The 15,959-nt window shown below is 39.3% G+C and overlaps 1 protein-coding gene and 1 long non-coding RNA gene across 3 annotated transcripts in view; one reads left to right on the top strand and one right to left on the bottom strand.

The window, feature by feature from the left end:
- NRG3 (neuregulin 3) overlaps positions 1-15,959 on the top strand; it is a 1,063,293-nt gene that overhangs the window by 315,764 nt on the left and 731,570 nt on the right. The gene's annotated exons all lie outside the window — the stretch shown is intronic.
- Positions 6-14,340, bottom strand: LOC141276751 (uncharacterized). Its single transcript, XR_012326741.1, has 3 exons — positions 14,312-14,340; positions 13,536-13,613; positions 6-350 (listed from the first exon to the last, which is right to left on the bottom strand). It is a non-coding gene; the product is annotated as an uncharacterized lncRNA (long non-coding RNA).

Genomic DNA, 15,959 nt, shown 5'->3' with positions numbered 1-15,959 from the left:
TGGTTCTCATCTGGGGCAAATTTTGCCCCAGATATTTGGCGACATCTGGAGACATTCACGGTTGCCACAACTAGCGAGAGAGGAGTCACTGGTATCCAGGGATGCTACTGAACTTCCTACAACGCTTGGAGCACTCTCTCATAATAATGAATTATTCTGCCTAAATGACAGTAGTGCCAAGTTTCAGAAACTCTGATCTAAAGAAAGGAGGGCAGGCCAGGAAGATGGTGGCGTGCTCTACACCGTTGTTGAAGGGCTCAAGTTCCTTGTATCTAATTGTCCTGTTGTTCCACAAGGAGTTTTCCTCATCCACAGAGTCAATCCTGGCTCACTGGAACAATATCTCCTTTCTACAAGGGGCAAAGATAAGAAGTTGAGGGCAGGCAAGTGGCTCTTAAGAAAATGATGTGAAAGTTGCCCACATCCTTCCAGGTACTTGTGTTCCATTGGCAAGGACTTGATCAAATGGCCAGGTTAAGAGTGTCATAGAGGAAGGGATTCCATTTAGAAGAGATATGCAGAGGGTGGTTACTGGGGGAAATTAGCAGTATCCACCATGATAGGGAAATACTTAAAAACACTTGAAAGGGTGCTGAAAGAAGCCAGAGGTCTTTAATAATAGAACAACTTAAAATTCCTATTTATATATAATATAGCAATTGATTTTTAATATATAAAAAACCAAACACAATCCTTGTGATATTTTTCAAACACTGAGTTGATAAAAATATATTTTACCTTTCACCTTCTGGAAGCAAATGAATTCCTTGGGGACCTAGTAAATAGACTTGCCCAAAGGAAGAATGTGTTCTTTTGGGAAGTCACCAGCTCCTGCATAATGTTAATAATTGGCATCTGACTGGTTTATGGAACTTATCTTTGGGATTCATTAAAATCCTGCATCTCTTACTAGAAAAAGGATGGAGAGACACTGACTTCCTGTCAAAACCAGCAAGGTCTGGATGAAGGCCCCTTGGAAGTCTCATTCCTGTGAGCTGGTAAACATTTATTGCTAATTTGAAATGAGATGCTTAGTTACATAATTTCATTCCAATGAAGCTGCTAATTAATTGACAGGGCATCTTCGAGTGCTTTACACAGTGTGAGTAAAACGCAGCAGCATCTTGAGCCTGTTACCTGTGACCCTTTGGGAGAGATCAGTAAATAACTATTTAAAAGGCTGGAAACAGAGTTTGTTATAAATGAAAAGAAGAGGCCAGCCTCAGGGAGATCCAGGCTCAGGACCACCTCTGGCTCAAAGTCTTACAGCTTTCTCATCAGGCTCTTTCTTGAGAGAGAGTAATGAAAAGAAAGAGAAGAAAGAAAAAAGAAAGAAAAAAAAAAGAAAAAAAACCCAACCTCTCAACCTCTTACTGAACATTTACCACATGCCCAATCATGTGCTAGGAAATTACAAAAGAAATGTAAGACATTAAAGCATCTGCCCAATTATTTTTTGTTTTTTTTGTGGGTTTTTTTGGCTGTGTTGGGTCTTTGTTGCTGCGCGCAGGCTTTCTCTAGTTGTGGTGAGTGGGGGCTACTCTTCGCTGCAGTGCGTGGGCTTCTCATTGCAGTGGCTTCTCTTATTGTGGAGCATGGGCTCTAGGCTCATGGGCTTCAGTAGTTGTGGCACATGGGCTCAGTAGTTGTGGTTCACGGGCTCAGTAGTTGTGGCGCACAGGCTTAGTTGCTCCGCGGCATGTGGGATCTTCCTGGACCAGGGCTCGAACCTACGTCTCTTGCATTGGCAGGCGGATTCTTAACCACTGCGCCACCAGGGAGGTTCCCCCAATTGTTGTTTTAAGGCATAGTGTTTTTTTGGAAGTTAGGGGTTTGGCTTTGCCTCCGCTAACCTTTAACTCACCCCGTTCTTCCCTGTCTTTCTGTCTCTGATCCTCCTCAAACCTTTCCCTGCAGATGGATCATCAGTGTCCAGTTAATCTCTAAAGAGCACAGTTAAGTTTGTGTTATTGGTCAAAAGAATTCTAAATTGAAATCAATTTTTCAAATAAAATGCATTATTTTACTCCCTGCATACTCCAGCCCATTGGACTGGGAATATGCTACACAGGAATAAACATTTATTTGCACACACATACATGATCTCCTTGTTACTTCACTAGCCTACACTGAAGAAGATATTACTGGAACGAGAGTTTCATCAGTTCATGCAGAAGCAAAAACGTGTGGGGCAGGCAAGCTGGCTGTCTAGGTATTCTACTAAATGTTAGCGTTGACTCAGGATCTTTCAAAATCAGTTCTGAAAAGGCTCAAAGGCTGCATTATCACATCTTTACATCTTATTATTGGTTGTATTTTAATAAAGAATAAAATAAGGTCAGGTATAGATTTATCACCCAATCCAAAGAGTTTCATCTAGTTTATGACCCTATATTACCCAGTCTCTAACTGGCATCATACGTCTTTATTTTTAAAATAGTCTTTTTTTTTTAAAATAGTCTATATTTTTAAAATAGTCTTTGAAAAGGTGTACTCACAGATGTATCAACTATTTTGCATATCTCTAGTTCTCTGTCACTGGGTAGCAGCAGAAACCTTATCACTTCATGTCTGAATGTCTCTATGGGCATGAAATTGTTAAGAAGCACCTTAGTGAATAACTGACTCAAGAATTCATTGCTTAAAAACAAGATAATGTCTCTTTAGCAGAAGCATGCAGAACCCCAGAGAGATTATAACTCATAGAGAATTGTTAAAGGACAGACACTATCTCATTTCTCTTTCTCACATGTCCGCACATACCTACTTAAATCCTCACCAATAAAAAGGCATGCAACACGAATCAGAGGAGAAGCATATTTGCTGTCCTCACTGAAGTGATGGTTAACTTTTCTTCAGTCATGCCCAGTGCCTGGAATCACCTTAAAAAGCTTCATCCTACAGGAGCTGGGCAACTATGAGCCAGTTCTGTCCACTGACAGAAGGAGTTAGTCTGTGACCCTCCGAGGCCCACTTCCACCAACACCTCAGAATTTTAACATGAACCCAACAAGTCTGCATGACATATGTGCACATGTCCATTATGTATTGCAACCGGAATGCAAGAGCAGAGTGGACGCACAGGCACGTGATTAATACCTGGTTGTGGTCATGATTCAGCCCTTTCTATTTTGGGGCTACTGTTGACCAGGTTACTTAGAAGTCACAGAGTGATCCATATTGGGGCAAACATTTATGGACTTATATATCTATGGATTATAATATATATCTTTGGATATATAGAGATATAATAATATCTATGGATATATATATGTTATATGAGATTATATATAGAAAAAATATATATATAAAATATATCTTTGTATATTGTAGACTTTCTGGACATTCAGGTCCCTTTTGTAGGAAATTCTGAGGCTTTAGAACATTGGCCTTCTGGCCTGTGAGATTGTTGTTTCTCTCCACATGGTAGATTCAGTTGAAACACAGGCAAACCCATTTATGAAGACACATAGGAGAAATGGTAATCGTTTTGCCAAGTCCCAGTTGCCCTCATGTCATGAGCATCATAAGTATTTTATCAGATCTTATTTCCAGTAGGTCAGGGTCCAATGTGGGCCCTCATTCCTACACCTGGAGACCTTTTTGTAGGTATGTACTATAATTCAGTTTATTTTCATGTATTTATTTTAGCTCAGTGCAAAATATAAATTAATAAAATAAAATGTTCAGGATGCGATATTTTTTTAGATCCCAGATGTTCAGCATTTCTTAGTATGCATGTGATGGAACTAGAAAACATATATATGGACTGACATGTTTCTAAGGCTGTGAGTAGATATGGTGAAATGACTTAAGACAAAAAATGACTTATTCCTAACGCTCTTATTTGCTGTCCTCTTGAGGTGAGACAGTTTTAATTGGCTTCTGACATGTCATGAAGACATCCTCACCTCTGGATATTTATATCATGACTATGAAAACTTTATTTACAGTAGTTATTAATTTTTAACAGTTATTTTAAATTTCTTGGTGAACACATTTAAAGGTATTTCCAGAATCCATGTTTTGCTACTAATCGCGTATGTCCTGAAACTGTATGGTGAGATAAAAGTTTTCAGCGTTTGCTGTGTGAGGAAACAGAAGTTTGACTGAGAATGAGAATAATAAGACCCAGGGTTTGTTACCATCATTTTCAAACCACAGCCTGTAGTGCTGGGTTTTTCTATGAGCGGGTTTTCTTTTCTTTCCTTTTCTTAAAATTTTGGCCGAGCTGTGCACCTTGTGGGATCTTAGTTCTCTGACCAGGGATCGAACCCAGGCCCCTGCAGTGAAAGGGCAGAGTCCTAACCACTGGACCTCCAGGGAATTCCCTTCCTTGCTGGTTTTCTTATATGTTTACTAGCATCAATATTGAGGCTGACCATATCTCTGAGGAAGCCCATTATGAAGGTGTCTGGGACACGGACTCTGGCATATACTTAAGTTTATTGAAAAGACATAGTCTGTCATTGACAGTCCTGTACTTAGGTGGCGTTTCTGAATGTACATTTTGAGAAATTATTTGGAAGATTGAACTTCATTTTAAAAAGCTACTTTAGGATATTGTGCTAAATTTCAAATTTCAAAAGTAGCGGAAAAATCAAGTAAACTAGATGTGCCCACAATGAAATGGCAAATTTTGAAAATGACTAAGTTTTATATAAATATAATAGTTTTGAATGGCCCTATTCATGAGAAAATATATAAGAAATGATTCAATAATAATAATAATCCTGACCTTTAAAAATGTCTTTTTTCTGAAGTTTTCTTAATAAATGTGATTGTGGGCTTCCCTGGTGGTGCAGTGGTTGAGAGTCTGCCTGCCGATGCAGGGGACACGGGTTCGTACCCCAGTCTGGGAGGATGCCATGTGCCGTGGAGCAGCTGGGCCCGTGAGCCATGGCCACAGAGCCTGCGCGTCCGGAGCCTGTGCTCCGCAACGGGAGAGGCCACAACAGTGAGAGGCCCGCGTACTGCAAAAAAAAAAAAATATATATATGATTGTATGTGTTAAGTATATACTTAAAAATTTTTTAAGGCAAGATAGAAAATTTTAAAATGGGGAACAATATAGCATGCAGTTCAGAGCAAGGACTTTGGAACAAAGGTGCTGACTGGTATTGCAGGATAAGTTCCTTGGACAAAACCGCTTTGCCCAATAACTTGTTAATAAAAGGAGATAATGATAATACCTACCTTATGATGTTGCTGAGAGGGTCACATTAGAGCATCTTCAAAGAGCTTAGCACATTGTCATGAAATAATATTAACGTACTTTCATATTATCATTTATAAATTTTTTGCTTCTCAAGCAGGAAAAAAAATCCAAATTTGGAATGTTCACGTAAGATTTTTAAAAATTTACAAATAAGGTAATGGTTACTAGTTTTTAATTAAAACAGATAAATTAAGCTCTTTCTTTTACAAATTTGGTAAAATGTATGGTGTTTTCCCATATGCAAGGTAGTTTATGGTTCTATTTAGTCCCCCAAAGTAGTCATATTTTGATAGAAATATAGGCAAAAAGATATGATTCTTGCTTCTATACATATCCAAACATCCCTTCCTCATTTTTTTCCCCCAGAAATTGAAGAAGTGGAAAGTTGGGGGTTATTGATTTCACTGTTCAGGGACAAGGTTTCCTACTTGCTCTGTGACCTTGAATGAATCAGTTTACCTCTCTGTGCCTCTGGACCAGTGAGGGAGCTTTCAGCTGCAAAGCAGAGAAAACGCTCCTGAAAATGCCTTTAACAATGGCACATAGAGGCAGAGTGGTTCTGGGCTGGTTAATTCAGTGGCTCCACGATAATACCTAAGATCTAGGTTTTCTTCCCAACCATCTGTCCTTCCATCCTCAGTATCTCAGTTTTGTTCTCACCTTTTCCCCCTCGTGCACACACATTGGCTCTACAGGACCAGGCATTACACACAGACATAATCAGCTCCAGTGGAGGGACAACAGACATGTCTTTTCTGCTGTATCCTTCCTAAGACTGAGAACTTCTTTCCCACAGCTCCTCACCCCCAGGATTTCCTTTCATGACGTTGGTCATATCTGGGTCACGTATCACCCCAGCGAGTCACTTGCAAGAGTAGTAACATTGCTCTGATTGATGCAAGCAGAGTGAGATCCTATGTTGGTTAGATGAATCCAGATTTACCCCTGAGCTGGAGCTGGTGGTCTCTTTGCAGAAGGTTGAGTACATGGGTGCAGCTTTGTTCAGGATTTAATGGACTTGGGTAACAATGTACAGTATCTGCTGAAACCTTAAATTTGTTGTCCTGTAAAATGCAGGAAATACCAATTCTATCTAAGTCACAGTATTTCTTAAATGAATTAATGTTAGCGCATCTACTTATAAGCAGGCCCATGGCTGTCAAATGAACAGCAATGGTTTTATGATGAGTCTAAGCCTCCTTTGTCAATTATGTGTAAGTATAATTCTAGTCTCTCCTTCACCTGCTCCTCCACTGTTCAGCCAGGACTCTGTAGAGTTCATCACCTACTCCTTGCCATAGCTATTCCATTGCTGACTATACTGATCTCCGTAATGGTCACGTTCCAAAGCCACGTGACGAAGAAAAGTACAAACTAGGTGACTTCTAATCCCCTTCCTTTCTCTGCCAGGAGCCATTAATAATGTACAGAAAATACAATATCAAATATACGTATACTACCAAGATTCATTTTATGAAGGTGACTCAACCAAAGACATGTTCATTGTATGTTGTAAAACTACTATCTGTTTCTTCTTTCTGAGTAAGAAAGGAGAACTCAAAGGGCTTATGGTTTGGCCTGCATGCTCTCTTGCCAAGCACTGTTCTCATCCCTTGTTCAGGCCACTCTGGTGTGAGATCGTTTATGCTAATGTGATCCACCAAGAAGGACTGATTTGCCCTCGGGCCTCAGCTGGTGCCCATTTTCTTACGCCCTGGGATTTGTTTCCTCCCTACCTCTGGTTCTGTGGTTGAGACTCGTTGCCAATTCAGTTCTGACGTGGGAACACTTTCCCTTTTTTTTCCCCTGGGTTTGATTTTTCTTTGCATTTATCTGTTTCCATCAATGCAAAATACTGAAAGGTTCAGATTGATTTTCCTTCTCAAAACATGAAAGGTCTGTTTTTCAAACTTCAGTATTTCAAGAGGGAATATCTGTGATCAATATGTCTAAGAATTAAAGAGGAACTCCAGACTCCCCCTTCTGATTGTCAGTGACTCAAAGCAACCTGTTTACCCACTTGGATTCTTCCCAGCAGAAAATGTTAACAATTGTAATTATCACCATTATGCAGTATGTTCAATTGTACAATCAATATAATTGCCAAATGGAAATTATACAATAAATATAATTACTGCTTTACTCCTGTGCGGTATTTCACTGGCACTTCACATTTACTTTGTCCTTTAATTAGTAACAGGTGTAATTACAGTACTGTGCTTAGAGCTGAAGCTTGAGTAATTGGCAGGAGTGGGCACAGGGTATGGCTGTTGAGAGGGGCCATTGTGACTCATTATCCGCTGGAATTGCCTGAGGACACCACACAGCTCACCTAGTGGCCCAAAGTCAAGCTGACCTGTGGACACTCTTGGTATAAACTCCAGGTCAAGGATGCCCTGAGTCCTTGAGACACACTACTTTGTCAACCCTCCCTCTTGACTTCCGGTACCACATTGTACCTACTCTTTGTCTTTCTAGACAAACGTATCCTTTCATTAATTTAACAAGTATTTATTGAACAGTGTTTATGTGCCAAGTACTGTTCTATGTGCATGAGATATTCAGAGAACAAGAGACGCATGAAGCTTATAATCTAGTGGATAAAAGCGGACTCCACAAGAAAACAAAGAGAGGTAAGAAATGTATGGTGCTAAGTGCTAAGAAGAAAAACTACTGTAAAGTAATACTGTGTTTTGGTTGGGTGGTTAGGGAGACCTTTCCAAGATGTGACATTTGACTTGAGATACTAATGATGAAGCATACTGTTCAGGCGGTGGCTGTGGCAACTGCAAAGGTCCTCAAGGGGAACGAGATTAGGAACAAGCCTATAGTATTGCAGGGGGCGAGGATGGGAGAGAGAGAAGGAGAGGGAGTGGGGAGAGGGAGAGAGAGATGGAGAGGGAGAATGTGTGGTGTACTGAAAGAGGTAGATAGAAAGGGGTTTCAATTTTAGAGGGTTTTTAAGGAAGGTAGAGGGTTTGGTGCAGGGTTGTAGCATAACTTGATTTACATCTTGAAAGCCCCTGCTACCTGATATATAAAAAATGAATTGTTAGAGGAACAAGAACTGAAGAATACTAGATGGGGGAAATTCCAGGTAGGAGTTGCTGGTTGCTGGGCCTATAATGGTGCCAATGGAGATGCAAAGAATGGAGGGATTTAAAAAAGTATTTGGAAGGTAGAGCCACCATTGCCTGCTGATAGAGTTGATGTGAACGTTGAGATGAAGACTGAAATCCCAATGGCTCCAGGCTTTAGACTTAGGACTTACTAAGGGGGAAGTCTGGGAAAAAGAAAACCAGTTTTAAAAGTAAGAAAACAAATCTTGTTCCATTTGAAATCTATTAGATATCCAGGTGGACAGTTGTATAAATATCCTAAAGGGAGCAGCCACTACTGTAGACATAAATGTGAGACTCAGCAGTATTGAGATAGAATGACTCATGGACCAGGGTGAGATAAGCATCAGAGACGGAAGATAGAAGAGGTCTCGGGATTGAACTGTGAGTTATTGCAGCATTAGGGGTCCAGTGCTGAAGAAGAGTCGGTAAAGAAAATTCAGAGAGAGCTGCCAGTGAGGTAGAAGGAGAGTTTGGACACTCTGGATGCCACACCACCCAAGAGAATGTATATAAGAAGAGAGGAGTTAGCAATATGAAATGTTGCTGAGAGACTAAGACGAAAGCAAAGACATGGTCTTTGGATTTGGCAAGGTGGAGGCTGCCGTTGACCTTGTCAGAAGAGTTTTAATGGAGTGATTGGGATGTAAGTGTATGTGTGTGTTGAAGATAAAATGTGAGTGGAGGAAATGCAGACAGTATGCACAGATGACTTTGGGGGAGTGCTGTGACAAAGAGTGAGGAGCCCAGCTGTAGGTGGAGGGACACAAGGGTCAAAGAAAGGCAACTCGATATTTTTGTGCGCAGAGAAGTATGGAGGATGAAGAATGGATGCTGCAAGGTGGGAGGTAGATTTCTGTGGGAACAATGTCCTTAAGTAGATGAGACATGGAATCCAGAATATAAGTGGAGGGACTGTCTCTGACAGCAGTAGAGCCTTGTCTTCCCTCGTGGCAGGAAGGAAAGCTAGAGTGTAGGCACGGATTCCGGAAGGTCAGTCCATGTAGTGGTGGGAGGACTGTTGCTGCCTCCCAGTAGTTCGTGATCTAAGGAAAGAGACACCTCGTGCACATCTCCCTATATGAGTCAGACAGCAGTCTGAGCAGAGAAGCAAGTGCGGGGTGGGAGGAATTCTTCTCCAAAGTTTGACAGAGTAGGTGGCATTTGACGTGGGCCTTTAATAATACATATCATTATGCCGTTGTGAGACTTACACATCAACAGGTTTTAGTGCATTTTCTCTAGGAGGCCCCCTGGTAAAAGTTATTTTATCAAAGAAGACACAGGTTGCTCTCTTGTTCCTAGAAATGTTAACTTTCCTCAGACATTCCACCCTTTCTCAGGCGTCACTGCCTTTTAAGATGCCCTGTTCACCTGTTGAAACTCCCTTTCTCCTTTTCCTTTGGCCAATCTTTACTTGTCTTTCAAGGCTAAGTTGAAGGGTCAACAGTTCCAGAAAGGCTTCCCGATTCATCCCGCAGCCCCCTTATCAATTTGGGTTGGATCCTTCGTGTATGTCGGTGGGGCAGGTATAAGGATTCTTATTTTGTGGGTGTGTTACGATGGGCACTGGTCCAAGCCACATGGCTGGAAGAGAAGTGCCCATGGTGGGAGCCATCCCAGAACTCAGACAAAAGAGAGCCTGCAAGCTCCGGAGGGCTGGATTGAAGGCTGCCCGAATAGGACAGTGTTGGCAGCCTTGGAAAAAGTCCTTGTTCATGTCTCCATGTACATGTGCAGTAGGTCTAGCCTTGCACTTGACTTTGGTCAAAGACCATCTTTCTACTTATGATGAGACAAGCAATTAAGAATATGGGTCTTCTTCTTTTCAGAGGTATTCTTTATCAAGGAACTAGATGAATTCAGTGGGTCAACTCAGTTCTCTGAGTTTTCATTTCTCCGACATGAGGGCTCCAGGATACTTTCTATGTAGACTATATGTCAGCGACACAAGCCACAGACCAAAAATTGTTCTGCAGAGTTTATAAAATTTGGTTATATATGTGAAGTGCTTGGAATAATGCATAATCAGTACAGTGTATTTGCTGTTTTTATTATTCTTTGGGATCTGGTGTGCGCTTATATTCTGGTTGATAACTTACTATAAACTCATTCTCTGGATGTTGTCCCATCTTTTTTCCCCCAAAAGATAATGCTGTGCCTGTAATCATAAGGAAAGCATGTTATCCTAGATAAACAGCACTCAAGGGCAAAAGGGTACCTGAAGTCCATGTACTTTTGATCTAAGGTAATACTAGAAAAATAAAGGTTGTTCTAGAATGTAAGCAATTCTGATAAACTTGAGAAACAAAGAAAGGTCTTGAGATCTTTAGGCTATTCATGTTTTCCTTTTTAGAAAAATTTGTCTTTAATTCTTTAGTCCCCAAACATGTAATTATAGTAAACAAAACAGAAGCAATAACTAAATTGTTCATTGACATATCTGCTTTGTCTAAATTCATGTGTTTCAGAATTCTTCATAATATTGCATTGACTAGTCGATCAAAAGAGAGGACATTTACTTACAAATACGTAAAAGCATCTAGAGTTTGAAAGTCAATGAATATTTGTCCAAAACTTACATACTTGTTCCACTAAAAGCCTCTGCTTCTAAGCATTTCGTTATCACTAATATATCACTTAGCTATCACTTCATAGTCATTGAAAATATGGGAAAGAAACATTGAAAATATTGCTTGAAGAAATACAGCTTATCTGGCTACTTTCATGATTTTTCAGATGCAATATGGAAGAAAAAGATACATAAACACTCTTTCCCTGGGTAGCAGATCAAACAAAGGGTAGATTTTTATCTTTGCAATAGCTCCTAGAGGAAGAAACAAAATAAAAGATGGTTTAGAAGGAAAGAAAAGCATTTATAATCCTTGGCTGTCTTATTAATAAGAAAATAGAGAAATTCTTGACATATGCGTAATAACATTACATGTGCTGACTGTCTGAGTCGGATATAATTCCAGTATGCAGTTCAGATCAGCACAGGAGATTTAAAATCCCCAAAACTTCTTACACAATCAGTCCTGATCAACTTACTTTAATCTGGGGAAAGGCTGTATTTCCATATGAGGTTTAAAAAAGTGTTGGATCATTTATTTATTCACTCATTCATTCATTCCCTTTTCTTTTCCAGTTTGAATTTATAGAATATAGGTTGGGTGTAAGGTCCTGACTCTAACTGTAATGTACTTACAATAACTCAAGAAAGGGTAAATAAAGGTATAATACTAATTATTTTACTAATTTATTAACTTATTCCCTAAAGCCTAGTAGAGTGTATAGTGCCAGGCTTCTCAAACCTAAACCAAGAATACGAAGCAAATTTGTGACATTTCCTGGAATCTTCTCTCCCTGGAGTTCTGGGATGTTAGTTGCAGCTTTGCTTAATTCATGGTAGGACATGTTCTGGAAGTTGATTCACTGAATATAGTTCATGGTCTAAGTACATAGGTTGGGAAATTCTTTCATATGAAAATTTAAGTCAACAGAGAAACCAGTCTGTCTTTTACTACAGCACTTTGTTTATGCAAATGTATATTTGAGCCCCTTTATCTAAAACCTTGATTTTCTCATTTATCTGCACTTATATAAACTTGTATAAGGACAGACAGCAAAGATAGTGATTTCTTACCTGCAGGGTCATATCTGTTGTGTAATATTAGGATGACTGCATAAAAAACTAGGATTTTAGATAGAGATCAAGGAAATAATCTATGCCTACTGTCTACAGCATTACAAGTTCTGCTGTATTAATCTAGTTTCCAAAATGCACTATTTTTTTCTTTCAAAAAGTTTACAGACAAGTGTCCAGAATCTTGGTTTCTGAATATGTGCGTGTGCATGTGTGTGTGTGGAGGTTGAATAATGAAAGAAGCATACTCCTGTTATGGCACTTAGGGAATTACTGTGGTGTACAGTTCCCTAAGCCTTAGTTTCCTTATCTGCAAAGTGGGGTTAGAAACTGTAAAAGGCAAGAAGACGGATGTGCCCTAAGAGCCTGCAGAAGGAACATAGGTCTGCTGACGCCTTGATTTCCTTATCTGCAGAAATGTCAGGGACTCTTGTAGGTGTTGGGAATACAATAATGAACAAGATAAGAGGTTGAATAAATGATGAATATGTGCATTCTTAGCTCTGTGCTTATACAGTGCTTGTTGTATTAAGACAGTTGGTGCTGTTGTTGTGGCTGGTATAGTAGTATATTACTAGTAGTGTGATGGTAGTAGCAGTAGTAGTGGTAGTAGTACTAGTAGTAGTGTAGCGTTAGTAGCAGCAGTGGCAGCAGTAGTTCAGTAATATTGACTCTTGTATCGGACTGGATATTTCCTGACACACTGATACCCACTTCTAATAACCAGTGCCTACCCAATCCGTAACACCGAGCAGATATTCACATACTTACTGAATGGAAACATTGAATAAATTTGTTTGTATATAATTTTATAATTAACAACTGGAAGAAAGACAGGCAGAAAGAGAATTTAGACAAACAACCATGGGATGGGATTACTCACCTTATTTCTCACAAGGAATGAAATGATAGGAAAGTAGGAGGAGAGGAGTGGGGTACATTTCCAACATTAGCTGGAAAAATATATCAACTGTGTGATCTAATCCTGTCTTCACAACAGTCCTATGAGGAAATAGGAATAGAGAGGCTAAGTCGCTTTCCCAAAGTCACAAAGCTAGTATGGTGATGGGTTTAGCCATGGAATCAGGCTTGTTTGTCTCCGAAGCCCCTTCTCTTTCCTTATCCCCCCGAGGTAAAGCCGAGAACTTCTTTTGGGGTCAACTAACACTCAAGAGTTTAGAGTTTTGAGCTTCAGGGAAAGGCTTTGCAATATGTATGTCCTATTGCCACTGAAGGAGCAAAAGAGACATCGTGTTTAACTGAGCCAAGTTCAGTTTCAATTAAGCAAAACAGACAGGCTGAACTATAGGGCTGTGGTTCAGGGTGGACAGCTTGAACTTGGCAATATCTAGATGTGGTTGCAGTTGCAACCCTCGGGGCCAGATGGCTTGCAGAAAGACCTAGACCCTGGGCAGGAAACCTAGCCTACTTTCTCTGGAGGGAAGTAGTTTAACGTATAGGATTTTGACAGTACTTTCACCAAAAGTTATTGGTGCTTTCACATTGTTTAGAATGATTTTGATTTCTTATAAGCAGTTAAATCATGAATTACCTGAAATCATTCCTGTCATGAACTGTCCATTCTCCCTTGTGGTGTTTCAATCAGCCCTCCAGGATTTCCAGGTCTATACTTAAGATTAAAAAGAAAAATCTTAGTGAAATTTATTTAAGGAGATCAACTAATTTCTTAAAGAGTAGTGGCCATTTTGATGGGAGACCTTTAAGCAGTGGTTATTGAGGAGAAAATCATCATTTAGGACTAAAAAAAGTTGGCTTTTTCAGCAAGGAACTGGTAAAGGAGGTGCTCTTAGAAGAAAGAGTAATGTAAGTAGGAAACATAAAAGTAATCAGGCAGGATACCTTTGAAAGGTAACTATTATGAAAGGGAAACTATAGAACCCCTTCAGTAGATTTTTCTGTGATATGTACTAAGTGTTTTTTCTTAAAAAGGTGCAAAGTACATTTCACTTCACATAAATTCAACATTAATCAATCAATTAATTAATTCAGTGTCTAGTATATAAGAAATTATATTCAGTTCTGCTAAAAATTTAGGGAAGAGTGAAATATAGGTCATGTTTCATAGGAACATAAAGCTTACAGAGCAAGATAAGAGTAAGTCATCCATATAGCAGTAATGAAAGGTGAAGGACCAAATATTTCCTGAAGACCCTCTATGTTACCCATCAGGAATGTTTAATTGTTTCCATTTTAAAGAGGAAGAAACAGAGGTTTAGATGGGTTGTACAGTTTCCTCAAGGTCACAGAGGTATAGATTCAGAGAGAAGACTGAATTTAGTGCTGTATCCAGTAAACCACTTGACTCACATAAGACGGTTGTTTGGAGGTGTAGGCTGAGGTGTCAGAACTTTAAGGAAGAGGTGGCATTTGATGTATGCATTGGAGATAGAATTGTGACAAATGGAATTTTAGAGTGTGGTCATTCTAGACTGGCAGCTTGCAGGGTTGAGGAGCAAACAAAGGGGTATGTGGCTCTTCATCAGTTTTCCCTGAGTGATTAGCATTTGAGAAACTGAAGGAAAACAAATCCAAATATCTAAGTTAGCACTGGCTTCACTGACCACTTTTGAGAGGACAATTCCATATACAGCTCTTTACCTCCTTCAGTCAATAAACAATTGTTACTGAGTGAATTCATATTCTTTTATATTGTACAAATCATATCATAATTACTTGGAAATCATATTATCTACACATATGTAGATGGAGCTGAGCCTTTCCTCTGGTCAGGATGCCCTGATTGAATCCATATGCCTCATTTGTTGAATCAAGATCAGTGGTTTAAATGTCAAGGTCTATACCAAAAGGGATGAGACTCCTGTCTTTTACTGAAGCCCCCTTGATAGATGAAAAAGGCATAGTCTTACAAGAGGGGTGGACATGGATTGAGCTGACTAGAAGAAAAACATATGTCAGAAAAATTACTGAATGCTGTCAGACGATATAAAAACATCCCTAAATGTCCTTTAGCCCAAAGCACATTTGTGGACAACAAACTGTTCATTTTGATTGATATGTGATATGCACATAGGGTGATGTTTTAGATTAGAGGAAGGCAGCCTGGGGAGGACATGAATATCAGGGTGAAGAAGTTGGATTAATAGGGGATGATTTGATTATTTGGGGCAGAGAAAATAATATTTGCAGCTGTGCTTTAGAAGGACCATCTGTGAGTCATATGTAGGATGGATTATAAAGAGAAGAGTAAAGACAGAGACACCAGCCAGAAGGCTGTTGGAAAAGTTCAAGCAAGACTTCAGATTAAGTCAGTGGTAATGGAAAAGAAGAGCTGGACTTGGACTCTAATGAGAATTCTGTTTCCACGGTAGGGGTCAGCAGATTGGAAGTAGATGGTAAGGCAGCAAAAAACATCAGAAATGCCTTTCAGTATTTGAGGTTGAGAAATTCAGCTTGGTTTCAGTTTGGATATAGTAATTAACATTTTTATTTATTTATTTTTGTTTGTTATTGAAGTATAGATGATGTATAATATTATATGAGTTACAGGTGTACAATATAGTGATTCACAATTTTTAAATGTTATATTCCATTTATAGTTATTATAAAATATTGGCTATATTCCCTGTGTTGAATAATATATCTTTGTAGTTTATTTTATACATAATAGTTTGTACCTCTTAATCCCCCAGTTCCTCTCCCCACTGGTTTGTTGTCTGTATCTGTGAGTCTGTTTCTTTTCTCTTATATTCACCAGTTTGTTGTATCTTTTAGATTCCAAGTATAAGTGATATTACACAGTATTTGTCCTTCTCTCTTTGGCTTTTTTCACCTAGCATAATACTCTCCAGGTCCATCCGTATTGTTGCAAATGGCAAAATTTTATTTTTTTTATGGCTGAGTAGTATTCCAGTGTGTGTGTGTGTGTGTGTGTGTGTGTGTGTGTGTGTGTGTGACACCTTTTTAACCATTCTTCTGTTGATGGACATGTAGGTTC

The sequence above is a fragment of the Tursiops truncatus genome, chromosome 16 (assembly GCF_011762595.2).
Source record: "Tursiops truncatus isolate mTurTru1 chromosome 16, mTurTru1.mat.Y, whole genome shotgun sequence".
Lineage (NCBI taxonomy): Eukaryota > Metazoa > Chordata > Mammalia > Artiodactyla > Delphinidae > Tursiops > Tursiops truncatus.
Note: the sequence above shows the minus strand (reverse complement) of the source record. Positions and strands in the feature narration are given on the sequence as shown.